We start from the raw sequence: 21,986 nt of genomic DNA, 5'->3' as shown, positions 1-21,986 counted from the left end.
CAAGAATGACTTGGTAGCAGCACTCCCAGATTAAACCAGTACAACATGTCTGCCAGACTGGGTTTGCAGCAGGTGGTGAGAGAACAAGCACGAGTGAAAAACCTGCTTGACCCCATTCACACTGATCTCCCTCTTAGGGTCAATGTAAATATTGACCTTTACACCTTTAAAGCAGCTCAACTCTCTGAAAGACCTCCTGGTATTTGCACAGAAGTTCCTGGAATGTTCACCTGTGATGGTGAATTTAGCTTCGTTTTCTTCAGCCAATCTGGCCCCATGAGGCTTAGTCTGTGTCCTTTTACTACAACTATGGGCCACTGAGCAGACTGGTGCTGATATGACACTGGGTTCGATGTCGTACCTGTCATCCTCATGGCATCAGATCTTGCCAAAGTGGCCATTGTCCGACTGAGCTTGATGGGTTGCATCTCTCCCTGTAGTTACTTAAATGTCTGTTCTCCTACCATTGTGGCATTAGCACATGTGTCAACCTCCAGATTAAGTGATTGGCCATTAAATCAAATAACAATTTCAGTCTGGAGCCCCCGCTTTACTCCATGGTGTTGACCTTATAAACCTCAGACTTTTCCGGCACGCTGAATAATCACTGAGGCCCCAATGATTTTTTTGAAAGCTCTGTCATGATATGCAGACATGCAGATAATGATATACAGACAGGCAGCTAATGAACACAGAGAACAGGATATGACCAATGAACAGGCAGGACACTCAGGGATGGTATCTCACTGTAAAAGGCACGAGGTGCTCACATTCCGCCTATTTCCACTGATGAACATCCACAGAGTGAGTCAGGGTGTATGTACAGTATCACACCTCCAGCACATGGCTAAGAGCTAGTCTGGTTCAGTCAGACAGAGTAACCACACTTAGTTTAGCAGAGAGTCGAACACATAGAGGACTGTGCTACTGGTTCAATAAATCAGATTGAACTAACTTCAAGGTCTGGAGTATCTTTTGGTTAAAGCTACATCCAGTTGCAGCGTGTGTTATCCCAGAGTACTTAACACGACATGCTACCAGGGGACGGCTTAATCTAGGTGATTTACTTCAGTCTGTTCCGTGACGTCCAGCGAATGTATCCTGGCACCATGGAGAAGATTTTGGCTCCTCACCAGCTCAGGATCTCCGCCAATATAATACAACAGTGGTGATTACCACACTGGCTCTATAACTGCATCTCCACGATTGATGGGACTGTCCGTTCCAGAAGCGTGAAATCCATCTGGATGGCAGCTGGTCCCTGGGGTTGGACCTCCCCCCGGCCGCCACACCCTCCGGGGATCCGAGATCAACCTGCTGTACAGGAGCATCTGTGTGATGCGCACCACAGTGAGTCCCAGGAACATCTTCATTAAAGTGCTCAGGCAGCACATCAGGAGTGGAGGCGACCTACTATGATTCCTGAGATGGTATTGGCTTTTGGCGACAGCTGTGATGTCATCATCGGACTTGAGCTCCTGAGTGTCCTGGGTCTCAGATTGATGGCTCCCGTCCATGTCACTGTCCTCGTCGCTGCTCACCACCTGGGACTCTGGCTGTAGCTGGGGACGTGTGTGGGGGACAACAGAAGGACCTGCCCCATCACCAGCAGCTCCTGGAAGACACAAGACAAAGCGCATGATTATACGGCAGGCAAGGGAGGAGTAGGGTTGGTGGGGGCGCGGGGGGTGGAGCAGCGTGAGGGGGTGGTGTGGGTCTGGGGGTGATGTGAGTGTGGTGTGAGGATGAGGGTGGTGTAGGAGCGAGGATGCTGTGAGTGTGAAGTGGTGTGGAGGGTGAGGGTGGTGTGGGGGGTGAGGGTAATGTGGGGGTGAGGGTGGTGTAGGGGTGGTCTTGGGGGGGTGGTTGATACACATGTTACTGTGAACCGCAGCTCGGCGGCATCTCACTTTCTCGCCCGATGCCAATCTCCACCCCGTGGCTGCCCTTTCCCCGGGGCCACTGACATTACACCCAGGGCCCTCTGCTCAGCCGTGGTGAGGGCCGGAAGGTTTGATGGCCCCCTCCAGTCTTTTCCTGCTCCCGGCGATTATGGCTCTCTTCTCCTGGGGTGGGGGCGGACAGACAGAAAACGTACAGTGTTAGACAGTCCAACGCAAGCATCAGGTGGTTAGCTGGTGGCTTCAGTGGCAAGGGCACCCGGCCATGGCGGCTGATATGGGTGCCGGCATGTGATACAAGATGGGGATTCGGATGAGCTGTAGGTGGAGGTGGGGTAGGGTTACGGGTGTGTGGGACAGGGATTAATGCCAGGGGCACAGTGCTGCCTACTCACCCTGGCCTCCCTTGGGAGCTTGTGCCGTTTTTTGCGGCACTGCTGGCCGGTCCTGACGGTGTTGCTTGCGGTGCTGATGGCCTCTGCCACCTATCCCAGGCATGGCTAACGGCGACAGCTAACAGCCCTCCTCCCGGACCCAGGTACAGGGCCGCCTGCCTATCCTCCACGGCGTCCAGCAGCGAATCACGCTTGGCATCCATGAACCTTGGTGCTGCTCACCTCGCTACCATCTTGTTGGCTGGGATGGTGTGCGTGGAGAGAGAAGTGTGTATATGTGGCTGAAGCTTGTCAGCTTCCTGAGCTTCAATCGCGAATCTGGCAAATCCTGCACTGTTTCTCATTGGAATTGATTGTGTTCCACATGGCGCTGGTGCTAGCAGCCATTCAACAGTAGCGGAATCGGTCCAGGTGCAGCGCCAGTTTTGCTGTCGTTGATGTCTGCGAACCCCGCCCCTGCAGCAACACTCAGTCTCAGGAATGGAGAGTTCAGTCGCTTGTTTCTGAGGCAAAGTTGAGCTCAATTCCCACTCCAGGACTTGAGCGCAGCTATCAAGACTGACATTCCAGAGCAGTACTGAGACAGTGCTGCACTGTCAGAGGTGATGTGCTTTGCATGTGATGTTAAAGGTGCACCCCGTCTGCTCTTCTATGTCAAGGTGAATGGCCAAGCAGCATTATTTCAGGACAGTACGGGGTATTATTTAGTTAATGTTTGGCTAATATTTATCCCGCAATGTACGTCAGAAAAACAGATCATCATCACATGGTGATTGGTGGGAGATTCCCATGCACAAATTGTCTTCTGTTTTTTCCGAAAAGACGAAGGTGTCTACACTTTAAACACTCTTCATTGGCTTAAAGCAGCGTGCAAAGTTGAATGGTCATGAAAGGTGCTATATAAATGCAAGGCCTTCTTTTCAATTCACAAACCATTCTAAGCACATGGAAAGCTGTTGTTTCCTTCAACATCAGAGGATCATTATACTTCCTATACCTGGTCCCGTGTGCATTGTGTGACCACAATGTCATCTACACCAATTATTGAAATAAGCTGCCATACCGTCTGCACACAAATGTATAAATGGAGACATTTTCTACCTGTGATCGTGAGTTATACTGACACTGGATAATCTGCTGTCTGCTGTCCTTGACAGGAAACCAATTAGATTATTTGTAATATTATTTCCATAATTTACAGTGAATTATATTTTACACATGAGTGAGGATCGAGTTACAGTTGATGTCTTCTCTGGGAGCTTTGCTGCTTTCCGGAAATTCATGGCAAAGGATTAGTAGACACACAGTGAAAATACAGGGACTAAATAATAGACCAATGCCTGAGACTCAAAACAGTGAGAGGTTCTAATAAATGTCTTACGTGATGTTTTTAGATTTGTTTCTCTAATTTGATCAGACTCAATTTCAGGTCAGGCTGGCAGCCATTTGGTATCATTATAGCAGCTAGTGAGCTTCACAAATATACACGAATAGTGCATTCAGACAGTCAAACCTGTTCCGCAACCTGCAGATTCTGTCTCTCAAATGTTAGACCATCAAAACGATTTTGATTTCTGTTGTTGTTAACAAGATTTGTGGCAAAGATTATTTTGTGTTGTGCCTTTCAGTTGTTTCAACAGGAGAAAGTCAAAAATCTCCATCCTGTTTATTATTGATTAAAGTTTTCAAACTTCTTCTCCAGGAAAACTGACTGACTACTATCCAGCAGGTAACAAAAATACACGGTCATTGTGATGATAAGTAGATTGTCAACTTTATTATCATCTGTATGTAAATAATAAATGTATAACTATTGTAGTTCCAGCATCCAACCACAACGTGGTGTGAGTATGCAGACACGTGACACGGACACACCATGTGTTCCAGGAGAGGATGTTAGTAAGGAGCTTGTAGCAGTCGCATATCAGATTAGCTCTGTAGTATCTTAGTGTAAGTTAGTGTTAGATCATTATTTCCAACTGTATTAATCTTAGACAATTTTGTAATTCGTTAGTGTAGTGTTAGTAATAATTAACTTTGTTTATAAAACAAAGTCTCATGTTCTTTGTTCACACGACAATATCAAGATTCAACATCAGCCCAATTAAAGAACATTACACGGTACCTAGGAGTGATGTCGAAAGCGAACAGTTCGGGAAAGTTAGGTACATCAAGAAGGCACAAGGGAATACTCGGAGGCTCGAAAACTAATTACTACCAGGACCGTCGAAGCGAGATGGAAACATTGAAGACTCCCAACCAACTGCTCACGACTGGTAATGTAGGTGTGAACTGGTGTGCTTTCAAGCAACAGTTCACTTTGTACGTGCAGGCTCTTGGTCTCCAAGAAGCTTCAGACAAGTGAAAAATAGCGCTCCTAATGTCAATAGCCCCAAGCAATTGATTTGGACTATACCTTTCAATTAGTTTCGGAAGAAGACAAGAAGAGCTACTTAAAGATAATTGAGCAATTCAATAACAATTGCTATCCTCAAAAAAATGAAACATTCGAGCGCTACATGTTCAGGATGAGACTGCAAAAGTGGGCGAAACATTTGACTGTTTTGTCACGTATCTTCGTCTCAAAGCGCAATCCTGCAATTTTGCAGACCTCCATGAGTCATTGATAAAAGACCAAATCAAATTTGGTTTACAATGTGATAAATTACACAAGCGATTGCTGACAGAAGGCGATTTAAACTTAGCAGTTGCCATTAAAATCTGCAAGGCCAGTGAGATAGCACAAAAGCAGATCACTGAGATCCAGACCCGAGAAAGTGGCGGGAAAAAAGAGGGCATGACTGACGCCATCTTTGCTGTGTCGCAGCAAAATCAGAATCGTGGTCTGAACGGCGGCCATTTTAAAAACATTTCAGAGCACATCATTTTGTGCCGGAGGAGCAGCAAAATGCTCGGTCCGAGAAAATGCCCTGCATCGGGAAAACTTGTGACAGAAAATATCACTGTGCATCAATGCCTGTTCAATGAAAGAAGACGGCAACCAAAGAGTGTGAATGTAATGGGCAAGGCTACAAAAACTAGCGATTCATCAATTATACAAGGTGCAGCCTTGAACAGACAACATGCACCAATTGGCATTGACTGTTCTGACTTTGTGAACATAATTCATTCAAACACTGGTCGACATAGAGCACTAAAAATTCAGATGGTGAAAACGGTGGATGAGTGGACGACACGGCTCAAAATAAACGAGACCCTGTAAAAGTCATGTTAGACATCGGAGCTCACGCAAACTTAATTAACAAAGCCGATTTGATGAAGGTGAGAATAAAACCGAATATCTAAAACACAGATTGCAGACTGAGTGACTATAATGGGAAAAATATTACGACTATGGGGGCTTGTAACCTATAGGTGAAGTTAAGAGGAAGAAATACTTAATCAAGTTCATAATAGTTCAATCATCAGGACATTATTATTGGGTGCAGATACTTACAAACAATTACAACTGGTTGGAGCGTGTCTACAGAATGGTGCAACAACCACACTGTGCCGCCATTGAGCAAATAATAAATAGATTTCCCCAAGTATTCCAGGGAATTGGAATATTGACACTCATCTCGGTCAGGCACTTTAGTGAAGTGTCTCCTAGTACACAAGATGACATTGTGTCTTACAGGACCTGCCGGAGATTGGGCCAGTCCATCCGGAGTCCCCGCACCCAGCCAGTGCCAGAGCCGGTGTCCCCCACACAGCCGAGCACTGAAGGGGAGAGCAGCCCGAATACCAACCCTCTGCCCATGACTTAGGACATCCCGTTGCTCGGGTAGGAGGATGACACTGACTTTCCATCACAGTTGCTTCCAACACCCTCCACCATCCAAGAGACTATCACCTCAGTTGGGTACATTAGTGAAGAGGTTCCTGAGACACTATCTGGTACACACCACACATCGCATCCAGGACAGCAGGTGGGCGTAAGAGCAGCCGAGGGGCCAGGCGGTCGGAGGGCAGGCCGACCCCCTGGAACCAGCAGCCGTCCAGATGGGTTCCGGGCTTCTGGAACTTCCAGTCCCAGCCACAATAGTGTTCGGGCCCGTAAGGCCAGAAAGTTAGACATCAGTTAAAGTGGCACCCGGTGCAGGGCAATGTTCAGTTATCGGGGCTAGAACACAGACTGTGTGTATATTTCCGCACAATAAACACCTTTTAACACCATTGGAACCTGCCTCGGTGCTCTGTCTGATTGGTGTGGTGGTGGGCTGGTCCAGGCTGGCCAGAGGTGGTGGCGGCGGGGGGGCGGGGGGGGGGGGGTGGAAACCACTGCAGGCCCTCCCCCCCCTCCCTCTCCCCAACCCCCCCTGCCCTGACCGTCCCCAGCACCCCCACCCCAGGGATTCAACGGAACCATGTGATGGGCTGGCCAGCTCGCATTCAGGGATCGCCCAGAGGAATGTGCTCATATAGGTATGAATCAGACATTGTCATCCGATGTGGGATGTGGAGCACCAGAGCTCATCGCAGAGTGGGTTGTCATCATCCTCCATCCCAAGGACCAGACCTGCTGTCACTGCCAACCCAGGGCCCCAGCTCGTAGCGCTGAAGGTATGTATAACGGAGGAGTGTGCAAGCAGCTGGTTTAGCGTTGTGGGAGGTGAGGGGGTGTGGGTCTGGGATGCGGTGTCTGTGACTCTGGCCAGCACCCACCCCCCGCCCCCCCACACCCGCCCAATTTCCACCCCCTCCCTCCTAATCGGTGAACCTGGAGGCGATCAGAGCGCCCCGTGCGCCTTGGCCCTGGTGAAAACATTGTGCGGCCTACCAAGCCTGCCTGGGCCCCATGTCCTGGTCATCGTTCCCTTCCCCCGTCGGGCGAGGCCTGCCCTTCTTCCTCTTCTCCTCCTCCAGCACATCGCCCCTCTGCTGCGCGGTGTTGTGGAGGATGCAGCAGGCCACCACGATGCGGGCAGCCTCTCCAGAGCAGTCCAGGTACCTGAAACGCATCTTCAGGATGCCGAAGCATTGCTCGATCACACCCCTGGTCGCTGTATGGGCTTCGTAGTAGCGGGTCACCGCATCGGTCTGTGGCCTCCGGATCGGTGTCATCAGCCAGAGCCGCAGCGGGTAACCCATGTCGCCCAGGAGCCAACCGGGGTGCGGGGGGGGGGGTGCCCTTCAAACATGTCAGGGATTGCCACATGTGCCAGAATGAAGGAGTCGTGCACACTGCCCGGGTACCGGGCGCAGAACATACAGTACAGAAGGGGTCCATTCGGCCCATCGAGTCTGCACCGACTCACTTAAGCCCTCACTTCCACTCTATCCACGTAGCACAATAACCCCTCCTAACATTTGTGCAGAGGTGCACGATGCACAGCTGATGGTCACAGAACATAGAACATACAGTGCAGAAAGAGGCCATTCGGCCCATCGAGTCTGCACCGACCCACCTAAGCCTCCACTTCCACCCTATCCCCGTAACCCAATAACCCCATCTAACCTTTTTGGTCACTAAGGGCAATTTATCATGGCCAATCCGCCTAACCTGCACATCTTTGGACTGTGGGAGGAAACCGGAGCGCCCAGAGGAAACCCACGCACACACGGGGAGAAAAGTGTATACTCCACACAGACAGTGACCCAAGCCGGGAATCGAACCTGGGACCCTGGAGCTGTGAAGCATTTGTGCTAACCACTATGCTACTGTGTTGCACTGTCTCTCTGCTCAGCCGGAGTCTCCGATGGCATGCCCAGTCCGGCATCTCCTTGAATGACAGGTGGGTCCAGTTACACGAGGCCTCATGCAGTGCCTCCTTGGCACCTCCTCCTCCTCGACCTGTTGGGCGGCTGGCCACCAGCCTGTACGGCTGCCACCTGCCCCTCTGCAGCCCGTTTCGCTGCAGCCCGGTCCTCTGCTGGTCGTTCCCCTGCTGCAGCTTCCCCCTCCTCTCCGAGCGGCCCCCGCTCACGTGGCCGCAGGGCATCTCTCAGAGCTGCGACCATCACCACGGCGGCCAGAATTGATTGTTGAACACCAAACACCATTGCCTGCATGGGGTGAAAGGCCAACATGTTAGTATGACGCATACTCCCGTGCCCAGCCAGGTTCCATGGGCTACATGGGGGCCCTGGTTGGCACTGCGGGATCCACCCAAGCATGTCTCCCCCCCGCCCCGCAACCCTGCTTTGTCGCTATCCTGCACCGTCGGCGCCCCCATCCTGGTGCCCGTCCCTGCTGCCAGGGGTACCGTTGGCTGGCATTGCACTCACTGGGCACTGCCTTGGTGAGGCCTTGGGTGGTCCCCCTGTTTATGCCGGCCAGCTGGGCGGGGCTTTTGGGGGCAGGAGAGGCACGCTGTGGTGGGGTGTGGGGTGCAGGGGTGGCCATACAGCCGGTGTCACTGTGTTGAACCAGGGAACGACAAGGTGGCTACGGTAATGGCAGTCGGTGCTGTTGCTCGTTTTAGCCTTAGTTTAATTGCTCTTGTTTTATCACCTTTGCTCTTGAGTCGCCAGGTATCTTTCTGATACCGCCACGTGGTTCCAGTCCGAGTAATGATCAATAATCCAATACAATGCTTAGTAAGAGTTAAATCAACGCACATTTATTATATACAGTAATCAATACTGATACATTAATTCTACTTCTAAGCTACTTCCTACAACTAACATGCCAATACTTAACTTTGGGAATGGCCCACCAGGTCAGGGAAACGAATGGCCTTTCATATGGGTTCTGAGCCTGCGGGATTCGAAGCTGGTACAGGTCGATAGCTCAGAGCGCCTATCTCGTAGCGAGCGTTGAAGTAGGACTTACGATTTGAGCGGTGGTTGCAGAAGGTCAGCAGAAGGGTGTCGAAGGGTGCGGAAGGATGAAGAAGGGTCGATTTGAACTTGGGCTCTACACTTATAGTCCCCAGGGGCTTCCCGCCTTTCGGGGCGGACCCTGTATCTGGTTCCAAGTGATTGGACTTCGTCCCAATCACTTGGTTCGATATTCTCCAATGCTGGAGCGATTCCTTGATCGATGGACGGTTTTGGGGTGGTCATTCACCTCTCTTTGTGTAGGCTCCTGCTGGCGCCGAAAAGTCTGGGTTGGCTTTGTGTGTCTAATTTGTTGCACATTGTTCCCGGGATTGCTAATTAATATTCAGATGGCTGGTGTTTTGTGATGCTGATTGCTGCAGGTATCGATTCTGTCTGGCCTCCCCAGAGGCGAATACAAGTTTTACCTGCAGCTGCTTGTTTTAGTCCTGTTGGCTGATTTTCCCATCACCCTTTTCCGTTCGCCATTTTAAATCGGGGTTGGCCATTCTAAATCGGGAGTTAGCCATTTTAACTGGCTACAGTGCCTAGGCACCACCCCAGTCCTGTGGGGGGGTGGGGAGGGGAGGTCCACCCCGGCTGCTCGGCCTGTCCCTCCCCTCCCCCTCCCCCGGCCCTGGCAGGGGACCCCACACACAGCCAGCACAGCAGATGTCCATGCCGGGAGCACGCTGTCACACCACGCCATTTCCTACTTCCTCTCGATCTTCACTAGCCACGATGCCAGGTTCATGATTTCTGAAACCCCAAGTGAATTACGGCGTCGGGAACTCGGCCCATCAGAGGCGGTGAATCTCGGGAGACCCGGGGAATAGCATGTCAGGCCCGCTAATATGCCTACTTTTCTTTAACCCCGGGCAGCGAGGAACGCATCTATGCCATTTTTGGGGTGCCAGAGCAACCTGACTTGGGGTCAAATCGTCGCCTACCCTGATTTTGGCATGGGAGGCTATTCTCCGCACAATCATGTTTGGTGATTTTAGCATCGGCGAGTGGAGAATCCCGTCCTTACTTTCAGGAACAGAGAGTCCCGTCGCATATCTTTCAGCCAACATCACCATCCCCTGGTATGTCTTGTCCACTGGCACTGTGACCCATCAGAAATGGCAGCACAGTGGTGTAACAGCACAAGGGCATGTTTCTGGAATTCCTCAACATGTCTCTGGACTGCATGAATACAACAGTTGAAAACAAAACATTTTCTAGCAGCTACCACCCTCTTCAGCTGAGGCAGCATTGATCCTCCGCATTGAACACCACTTGGAAGAAGCACTGAATGTAGACAGGATGAGGGAACCTCACAATCCATTACCAAGAATGGCTTGGTAGCAGCACTCCCAGATTAAACCAGAACGACATGTCTGCCAGACTGGGTTTGCAGCAAGTGGTGAGAGAACAAGCACGAACGAAAAACCTGCTTGACCCCATTCCCACTGATCTCCCTCGTAGGATATTGAGCTTCACCCCTTCAAAGCAGCCCAACTCTCTCTCAAAGATCTCCTGGTATTTGGACAGATGCTCCTGGAATCTTCGCCTGTGATGGTGAATTTAGCTTGATTTTCTTTGGGCAATCTGGCCCCATGAGGCTTAGTCTGTGTCCTTTTACTACAACTATGGGCAACTGGGCAGACAGGTGCTGATATGACACTGGATTTGACACCGTACCTGCTATCCTCATGGCTTCAGAGGTTGTTAAAGTGGCCATTTTTCTACCGAGTCTGGTGGGTTGCAGCTCTCCCTGTAGTTACTTAAATGGCTGTTCTACCACTGTGGCGTTAGCACGTGTGTCAACCTCCAGATTCAATGGATGGCCATTAATAATAAGGACAATTTCAGTGGGGGGGGGGGGGGGGAGAATTCCCACCTTATCTGATTTACTTCACTTTGCTTGCCTTGCAATATAAAAGTACTTTGTTCAGCTGTTTCAGTTATTGAGCCAATTCAACTGCTTTGTCCGGGAATATTCTGTTTTATGCCAGAAACTCCTAAATATTCAAATATTGCTACCACAAACCAAACAGTCAACTAACATATCACTCAGAGAAGGACCGAATTTGCAGTATGCAGCCATCTGGTGAAGCCTGGTTACAAAAGTGGATACTGTTTCTCTCGGGTGCCTAATAGCTGAATGGGATTTATAGCGTTGCATTCTAATGGAGGGGCGGGGATTATTGTGGCCTTTCACTTGTTGCACCAGTTGGTCAAAGGATTTATTATCCAGAACCTCGAGAGATGATGGGTTTCTTACAAGGTTAAAAAGTTTGTGAGTAGAAAACTTTGAGCAATGTAACTTTTTGCGAGTCTTCTGCCCTGCTTTCATTGGCTGCAAAAACATATCAAAGCCTTTCGATGTATTGACTCAACTTTCAATCCTGGATAAAAAGGATCGATTTTCCCAAATCGTGGCATAGCTATTCGACTCTGATTGATTCTTTACCCTGTTGCAGGAATCTGAAAGGCCACTATTCCTTCCTCCAAAGAATTAAAACATTTCCTATTCGCATAACCAATGTTGTAGCGCAAGGAAATACGATGGTGGAGAGTTGAGTCACAATGGTGATTTATTAACAACTGATGAACTATATATATATACAGTAAGAAGTCTTACAACACCAGGTAAAAGTCCAACACGTTTGTTTCTAATCACTAGCTTTCGGAGCACTCCTCCTTCCTCAGGTGAAGGAGCATTGCTCCAAAAGCTAGTGATTTGAAACAAACCCGTTGGACAACCTGGTGTTGTAAAACCTCTTCCTGTGCTCACCCCAGTCCAACGCGGCATCTCCACATCATATATATATACAGATCAACACAACACTGACACAGGTCTAGTCACACCACCTCCGGGCTTACTCTGATGATTCTCTCCTACCCGTTTCCGCACCCTGGCTTCCGATTGGCCTCGGTTCACACGCTCCGTCTCCATAGGTTCCAGGCGGCTCATCTGGCCCATGAAGGATCACCTCTTAAAGGAGTCACGCTATCACAAGCATTGAAGACTGAGTTTTAACTGTTTCCATTTCATAGATATTCTGTACAAAATGATTTACTCTGTCTCCGTTGTTCTTTAAACAAGTTTAGGTGCAACAATCTCCATCCCCTTTCATATTTGATCATATTTTTATCCTTTTTCAGTGTTATAATCTGCCAGATTATTATTGGCTGGGGACTAATGGTAATCCCGCAATCCTTAATAAATCTGAGCTTCCCCAATGAGGAGGGCAGAGAAATCATCAGCAGAGTCACCTGCATAAATAGAGCTGGCCAGTGTGGAACCAGCTAGAGAGGAGAGAGCAGTGGTGGAGTGCTGCATATATATATGTGTGTGTAATCGTAAATAAAGTCATTTCTTTTTGATTCTTCAAACTCGTGCTGGATTCTTTGTGGTTCTCACAAAACTGGCGATGAGGGTTAAAGTGGATAGCTGTCGACGCTGCTGATACCACCTCCCTGGAGTTTTGTTGGATACAGGTTGAACGTTTTTTTTCTCGTCAACCATGCATCTCTAAGGATGTTTGGGTGCCTTTGATGCTGCGCTGGAAAGTTGGAACCAGTATGCACAACGGGTGCGTTACTACATGCAGGTGAATAACATCCCGAAAATGAGTGTCAGGTTGTCATTTTGGACATTGCCTGTGGCCTGCATACGTTTGGGGTGATTTGGAGCCTGACATACCCAGCTACACCTGACAGCAAGACATTTGATGAACTTGTGACCTTGGTGGTTCAACATTTTCACCCAACCCTGTCCACTATTGTCCAGCTTTACCGGTTTAATACCACAGAGAGGACCCCAGGAGAACCCCTTGCTGAATTTTTATCCAGGATACGCAGAATTGCAGAGTACTGCGACTATGGTGAGACTTTGTCAGACATATTACGCGACTGTTTGGTTTGCAGTATTAACAACGCGGCCACCCAGAGAAAGTTGTTAGTCGAGCCCGGAATGGAGGTGCAAGCCTTGGGGCGCAGCCCCTTCCATCCAAAAGCGTCTCCTCGCACCTCTGCTGGACCTTGGGTGGGGCGGCGTCCGGATCGACGCCAGTGGCCGCCGGACGTTCCTCCCCGAAGGGAGCCTTCTCCAGAACCGATGGATGAAGCTGCACTGTGTGGCAGCTCCCCGAATGGCCCCCATTACGGTGACGGTACGTGTCAATGGTCATCCGCTTGAGATGGATTTGGACACTGGTGCAGCGGTCTCCGTGATTGCCCAGAGAACATTCAACCACATCAAGCAGGGTATACAGGCCCTCACATTGACCGGTACACAGGCAAAGTTGGTCACCTTTACAAGGGGAACCATTGGACATTGCTGGAACTACGATGACCCCTCTTGATTATGGATTCCAGGAGTGGCGTTTCCTGCTTATTGTAGTGCGTGGCCTATGGCCCAGCCTGTTGGGTTGGGACTGGTTGTGCCATTTGCAGCTGCAGTGGCAGCACATTCTTCAAACAGATTCTGAAGGATTAACGGAGGTACAAGGATGGTATCCAGATGTATTGAAGCCCGTTTTGGGGAAGATGAAGGAGGCTGTAGCCCGTATCCAGTTTGAACCGGGAGCAATTTCCAGGCACGCCCGGTGCTTTAAATCTTGCTCAAGAAGGTAGAAGCGGAGCTCACACGTTTGGAGTCCTTGGGTATTATCAGGCCCGTCCGGTTCGCCGACTGGGCAGCGCCAGTTGTACCGGTAATGAAGCCAGATGCCACAGTTCACTTGTGTGGAGACTATAAACTTAGTGAATACGGCTTCCCGGTTCGACAGATATCCAATGGCCCCCATAGAAGATCTCTATGCGAAGCTTGCAGGCGGATCCTCGTTCATGAAATTTGACATGAGTCACGCCTACCTACAGTTGAAGCTGGACCATGCCTCCCAGCCTTATGTAACTATTAGATACACACCGGGGTCTGTATGAGTATAAACAGTTGCCCTTTGGAGTATCCTCTGCCTGCACTATCTTGCAACGCGTCATGGAGGGCATCTTGAGAGATTTACCACATATCGCTGTTTGCTGAGACGACGGTTTGATTACAGGAACTTCGGCGCAGGAACATCTGGAAAATTTGGAGGCTGTCCTTAGATGATTCTCAGAGGCTGGAGTCCATTTATGTCGTACAAAGTGCGTCTTTCAGGCGAAGGAAATGGTCTACCTGGTTTATCGGGTGGACCGCGAAGGTTTGCACCCCGTCGCAGAGAGGGTGCGGGCAATTCAACAGACCCCCGACCCGACTCACGCTTCGTATCCTTGTTCTTTTCCCAGCCTCATAAACTATTACGGGAAGTTCCTCCCCAATCTGGCAACTACGCTGGCCCTGTTGCACCTTCTGCTGAAGAAGAATCACATCTGGGTTTGGGGTCAGCCGCAAGAAACCACTTTCCGACAGGTGAAACAGCAATCATCGTCATCTGGGTTACTAACCCACTATGATCCTGAAAAACCTTTGCTCATCACGTGTGATGCATCCCCATATGGTATTGGGGCCGTCCTGTCCCACAAGATGGAGAACGGGGCCGAGCGGCCGATAGCTTTCGCCTCCCTCACATTGATTGCAGCGTAAAAGAAGAATGCCCAGATCGAGAAGGAGGGCCTGGCGGTGGTCTTTCTGGTGAAACGCTTCCACCAGTATGTTTACAGCCGCCACTTCACTATCGTGACTGATCATAAGCCTCTGCTTGGACTTTTACGAGAGGATAAGCCAATTCTGCCCATTGCTTCCGCACGGATCCAGCGCAGGGTTTTGCTGCTCGCTGCCTGCAAGTATTCTCTGAAGCACAAACCAGGGACCCAGATAGCGAATGCCGATGCACTGAGCTGATTGCCTTTGTCATCCGGCCCCATGTTGACCCCCATGACAGGTGAGGTGGTTGCTATCCTAATCTTATGGACTCCTTGGGCGGGATTCTCCGACCCCGCGCCGGGTCGGAGAATCGTCAGGGGGCCGCGCGAATCACGCCACGCCGCCCTGACGCCGGTACACGATTCTCCGCAGAGCAGAAAATCGGTGCCATTGGGGTCGGTGTGGTCGGCACGGCACCGGCCGGGTGCTGCTCTGCGCGGCACCCCCACCCACCTCCGCGATTCTCCGGCCCAGGTGGGCCAAGCGGCCGTAAAAAAATAAAACGAGTCCCACCGGCGCTGTTCTAGCCTGCTCTGAGCCGGCGGGACCTCGGCGTTGAAGGGTCAGGTGGCGGCCTGTGGGGAGGGCAATGGGGGGGGGGGAAGCAGGGGGAAGGGCGGGGCCGGCCTCTCTGTCTCCTGGCCTCCTTTCTTCCGCGCTGGCGCCTGTACTCCTGCGCCATGTTGGGTCGGGGCCGGCGCGGATAAGGGAGACACCGCGCATGCGCAGAAGTTGCGCCAGTGGGACTGCGCATGCGCGGGTTTGCGTCGGACCCACTGCGCATGCGTGCATCCACCGTCGCCCATTCCACGGCCGGATCAGTAGCTGGAGCGGCGCCTTGTAAGGCCAGAATTGCTGATCCTGGGGCCGTCAACATTTCACCTCAGGATCAGAGAACCCCGCCCCTTGCCTGCCACGGCATCGCAGTTCCGTGAGTGGACCCAGACGCATCCAGTCCTGTCAAACGTTTGGCACATAGTCCTGTGTGGTGGGCACCATAGACAGCTCCCAGGCGAGTCGTGGACATTTTCCTCCAAGCTGCCAGAATTTAGCATTGAAGAAGGTATCCTCTTGTGGGGGACGCGTGTGGTCGTCACGGAAAAAGGACACTTCACCTGTTGTGGAGGTCGACATGGGGCCAGATGACAAAGGCAATCAGCTCAGTGCATCGGTATTCGCTATCTGAGTACCTGGTTTATGCTCTGGTGACCAAGCCTCGACACCGGCATTGAGAGGTTGGCCTAAAACTGCTCCATTTGCCAGGAGCATCAGAAGTTTCCCCTAAATCACTGAGAATGGTCAGGGCGGCCTTGGGCGCACTGGCATGCGGATTTTGCCGGCCCTTTCAAGGATCCATGTTCCTTTTATTAATTGATGCCCAATCTAAATGGCTAGGGGTGCATAAGATGGTAGCACAACGTCCTGCACAAAGATCGAGAAGCTGCGTTTGTCTTTCAGCAAGCATGGCCTCTTCGAGGTGCACGTCACAGACAATGGCACTCCTTCCACAAGTGAGGCGTTTGCGAGATACAGGAAGATGAACGGCACACGGCATATCGTTCAAACTGGACTGACTGAAAGAAACAATCTTCCGGGTCTATGGCCACTAGACAGGCTCGTTTTTTGTTTCGTACAGGACCACTCCACGTGCGGTGACTGGGGTAGCTCGCACGGAAATCCTAATGGGCAGGAAACTTCGCATCTGCCTTAGCATGGTTTTCCTGGACAAACGTACGCCACACTCAAGAACTGCAGGGACATGGCCTTTCTCGGCAAAAGCCGATTCGGCAGTTTGCGCCTGGTGACCCGATGTTCATTTGAAATTTTGCTGGTGGTGCCCAGTGGGACCCAGGCATTATCCTTTGATGAACGGGCCCGATCTCTTACCAGGTACAAGCCCAGGGTCATCTCCAGTGCTAACATTTAGACCACGTTCGGTCCAGAAGGCCGCCTCTTCAACAGATTCCCCATCCCCGGAGCGCACTTCTACAGCTGCAGAGACCAGACACAGTGGAGTTTCATCCTCACGATCTTCCTCTGGCGCCGCACTCAAAGCCTGCACGGGTTGTTGCAGAACCGCGTGGACATATGGGCGCCGAAATGATGGAGGCTTTTGGACTCCGATCTGAGATGGTGACACTGAGGGGGAATCCTTGATCCCATGGTCCGTGGATGCACAACCGTTAAGCCGTTCATCGCGGTAGCGCCATTCACCTTCTCGTTACACGCTGCCCGATCCAGCGCCTCGTGCGAATGGTGTCCTGCCTGCGGCAAAACGAGTCCGACGCCCTCCTTCGCCAGGGTCTTCGGTGGATCCCTCGGACTTTGGGGTTGAGGGATGTTATAACCTGCCAGATTATTATTGGCTGGGGACTAATGGCAATCCCACAATCCTTAGTGAGTACGAACACCCCCAATGAGGAGGGCGAGAAATCATCAGCAGAGACACCTGCAGAAATAGAGCTGGCCATTGTGGAACCAGCTAGAGGAGAGACCAGTGGTCAAGTCCTGCTGTTGGAAATATGTAATTGTAAATAAAGTTATTTCTTTACGATTCTCCGAATGCGTACTGGATTCTTTGTGGCTCTCACAAAATTCAGCTAAACCTACTCAGCATATTCCAACAAACTCAAGCGATTTAGAGTTTAAATATGTTTCACCTCCTAACCTCTCTCCCCTTGCCCCGATTTCTAATATGTCCGAATTTTGCAGTTTCTGCTGTGACTCAGTTGGAAGAAATCTTGTTTCTGAGGCAAAGTTGATGAGCTTAATTCCCACTCTAGGACTTGAGTGCAGACATCGAGACTGACATTCCAGAGCAGTACTGAGACAGTGCTGCACTGTCAGAGGTGATGTGTTTTACATGTGATGTTAAAGGTCCACCCCGTCTGCTATTCTGTGTTAAGGTGAATGGTCAAGCAGCATTATTTTAGAAAAGCACAGGGGTATTATTTAGTTAATGTTTGATTAATATTTATCCCGAAATGGATATCTGAAAAACAGATCATCCTCACATGGTGATTGGAGGGAGATTCCCATGCATACGTTGTCTGCCGTTTTTCCAAAAAAACAAAGATGTCGACACTTCAAACACACTTCATTGGCTTTAAAGTGCTGAGAATCAAAACAATGAGAGGTTCCAATAAACATGTGACTTTTTTTGGATTTGTTTCTCTGATTTTTAGCTTTTGTGTAAGAAATTGTTTACTCTGTCCCCGCTGTTCTTTAAACATTTTGTGTGCAACAATCTCCACCCCCTTTCATATTTGATGATATTTGTATTCTTCTTTTTCAGCTAAACCGACTCAGCACATTCCACCAGGTAACCAAAATCAAGCTATTTAGAGTTTAAATATGTTTCAACTCCTAACCATTCATCCTTTGCCCTGATTTCCAATATGCCCCACTTTTGCAGTTTCAGCTGTGACTCAGTTGCAAGAATACACGGACAAAATAATTGACCAATGCCTGAAAATCAAAACAGTGAGAAGTTCAAATAAATGTGTATGTGATTTGGTTCTCTAATTTGAGCAGACTCAATTTTGCGTCAGGTGGCAGCCATTCGGTGTTATTATAGCAGCGAGTGAGCTTCACAAAAGCACACGAATAGTGCATTCTGTTAGTCAAACCTGTCTCTCAAATGTTAGACCGTTCAAAAAATAGATTAGATTGGTTGTAAAGATTATTTTGTGTTGTTCCTTTTAGTTGCTTAAATATGGAAATGTAATAAAATGTCCATCCTGTTTATTATTCATTAAAGTTTTAAATCTTCTTCTCCAGGAAAACTGACTGACTACTATCCACCAGGTAACAAAAATACACGGTCATCACTGTATCTTTGGTCTTCTGTGATCTTGACTCAGGCCCAAGTTTCCATTTTGCCCAAATTTTAATTTGTCAGCACAGACAGAATTCACAGAAATTGTTCCACTGAGATAAAGTAAGTTTAAATCCTACTCCAGCACAGAAATGCCAAATAAGTGAAAAGAAATGGAAAAATCATCCGGCATTCACATCAGCAATGAACACAAGACAGCCACACCCAACCCATTCATTGATGCAGAGTTTGTCTCATTCCCATTTGGGAATTATGCTAAAATTGAAAGAGCGAGTTACAGTTGATGTTTTCTCTGGGAGTTTTGCCACTTTGCGTAAATTCATGGTAAAGGATTAGTAGACACACTGCAGGAATGAACGGACCAGATCATTGACCATTGTCCCAGAATCAAAACAGTGAGAGATTCTAATAAATGTGTTGTGTGATTTATTCGATTTGGTTCTCTGATTTGATCAGGCGCAATTCTCGACCTGGATTTATTTATTGTCACGTGTACTGAGGTAGAGGGAAAAGTATTTCTCTGCGTACAGCTCAATCAGCTCAATTAGTACATGAAAGGAAATTAAAATGGATTATTTTATGCTGTGCCTTTCAGTTGTTTCGGCTGGAGAAAGTCAAAAATCTCCAACCTGTTTATTATTGATTAAAGTTTTCAAACTTCTTCTCCAGGAAAACTGACTGACTACTATCCACCAGGTAACAAAAATACACGGTCATCACTGTATCTTTGGCTTTAGTAACTCAAGTTTTGTTTCGTGTACACGAGAGATGGACCTGGATAATGCCAACATCGATTTGGTAACACTGACAAAAACACACCAAAAATCAATAGCCCACCCCAGTTGGACTCGATCCAATCCCTGAAGCTGTCATGTTCAAACTTATCCAATAAAATTGCGATCCACCCACGATTTAGCCTCATTCTGTCACCTGTTCTTTACCAACGTTCTCTGTCGATTTTAAGTTATTTTCTCCATTCTAATATCACAGTCAGATCCTGTCCAGCTAGGGACAGGATGTCAGAACTGGCATCCTCTTTACTCCATGGATTGTTTCAGAGGGGCAGGATATCGGAACTGGCTACCTCTTTACTTCATGGTTGTTTCAGAGGATATTGTGGGCCTCTGATAAAACTTGTTTACGTCCACGATATAATCTGCTGAGCACCCATCTCCTGTGTCTCAATAACATGGGCAAGTTAGCTAGCCTAAATCCCATCATGCATTGTGGCCACTGCTTGTAGCCAGAGCTTACATGATTATCACTACTATGTCCTAAAATACATGTTTAATGGTTAATAATGATTACCGTTCTATAATTAATCCCAATCCTTAATATACTAACTTAAGTACAACTACTCTAGTGGCATCCTAGCTATTCAGTTTTAAGAGGTCTCATCGCTGGACACCCCCTTCAGAAGTTACTGTGAAAATCCCCTAATCGCCACATTCCGGATCCTGATCGGGTACACAGAGGGAGAATTCAGAATGTCCAATTCAACTAACAAGCACGTCTTTTGGGACTTGTGGATGGAAATTGGAGCACCCGGAGGAAACCCATGCAGACATGAGGAGAACATGCAGACGCCACACAGACAGAGACCTCTTGCTAACTTTTGCCTTAGTTTAATTGCTGTTTTATCACCTTTGCTCTTGAGTCGCCATGTATCTTTATGATACTGCCAACTGGTTCAAGTCCGAGTAATGATCAATAATCCAATACACCGCTTAGTAAAATTTAAATCAAAGCACATTTATTATACACAGTAATCACTACTCATGTACAAATTCTACGTCTAAGCTACTTCTACAGCTAACAGGCCAATACTTAACATGGAACTGGCCCACGAGGTCAGGGAAACGAATGGCCTTTAGTTCGGGTTCTGAGCCTGCGGGATTAGAAGTTGGTACAGATTGGTAGCAAGGAGCGCCTAACTCGTAGCGAGCGTTGAAGTAAGACTTACTGGATATCGGCGGCGGCTGAACCGGTCACTGTCAAGGGTTGGTTCGCGTTGCTGAGTGACCCGATCAAGAAAGAACGATTTGAACTTGGGCTGAATTTTTACAGTCCCCAGGGGCTTCCCGCCTTTCGGGGCGGACCCTGTACCTGGTTCCAAGTGATTGGACCTTTTCCCAATCACTTGGTTCGATTTTCTCCAATGCTGGAGCGGTCCCCTGATCGATGGGCGGTCCTGAGGTGGTCGTTCACCTCCTTTTGTGTCGGCTTCTGCAGGCGCCAAAGAGTCTGGTTTTGTTTTATGTGTCTAAATGTTGCCCATTGTTCCCGGGGATTGCTCATTAATATGCAGATAGCTGGTGTTTTGTTATGCTGATGGTTGCTGGTATCGATCTTGTTTGGCCTTTCCAGAGGTAAATACACACTCAACCTGCAGCTGCTCGTTTGTGTCCTGTTGGCTGACTTTCCCATCAGCCTTTGCCGTTCGCAATTTTAAATCGGGAGTTAGCCATTTTAAATCGGGAGTTAGGCATTTTAACTGGCTACAGACCCAAGCCGGGAATAGAACACGGGACATTGGCGCTGAGAAGCGACATTGCAAACCACTGTGCTACCATGCCGCCCACGCATTTAAAGCGCGGCAGTATAGTGGAGGGCCGGGGATTATCATGGTCGTTCACTTGTTGCACCAGTTGGTCAAAGGATTTATTATCCAGAGGCTCGAGAGATGATAGGTTTCTTAAAGGTTGAAAACCTTTTCCTTTTACAACAGGTCCAATTTATTCTCAAAACCAATGTTGTAGCGTGAGGAAATATGATGAGGTAGAGTTGAATCACAATGTTGATTTATTAACAACTGGTGAATTATATTTATACAGATCAACACAACACTGACACAGGTCTAGTCCCACCACCTCTGGGCTTACTCTGATGATTCTCTCCTTCTCGGGTCCGCGCCCAGGCTGCTGATTGGCCTCGGTTGACACGCTCCGTCTCCATAGGTTCCAGGCGCTTCACCTGCTCCATGATGGACCACCTCTTAAAGGAGTCACGCTATCTCAAATGTTCAAGACTGAGTTTTAATTGTTTCCACACTATAGTCTTTGTGTAAGAGATTATTTACTCTGTCCCCGCTGTTCTTCAAACAAGTTTGTGTGCAACAATCTCCATCTCCTTTCAGATTTGATCATATTTGTATTCTTCTTTTTCAGTTGAACCTACTCAGCACATTCCACCAGGTAACCAAATTCAAGCTATTTAGAGTTTAAATATGTTTCACCTCCTAACCATTCTGCCTTTGCCCTGATTTCCAATATGTCCCAATTTTGCAGTTTCAGCTGTGACTCAGTTGCAAGAATACACGGACAAATTTATTGACCAATGCCTGAAAATCAAAACAGTGAGAAGTTCAAATAAATGTGTATGTGATTTGGTTCTCTAATTTGAGCAGACGCAATTTCACGTCAGGTGGCAGCCATTCGGTGTTATTATAG

This window comes from Scyliorhinus torazame, chromosome 10, assembly GCF_047496885.1.
Source record: "Scyliorhinus torazame isolate Kashiwa2021f chromosome 10, sScyTor2.1, whole genome shotgun sequence".
NCBI classification, from domain to species: domain Eukaryota; kingdom Metazoa; phylum Chordata; class Chondrichthyes; order Carcharhiniformes; family Scyliorhinidae; genus Scyliorhinus; species Scyliorhinus torazame.
This window is presented reverse-complemented; position numbering follows the sequence as displayed.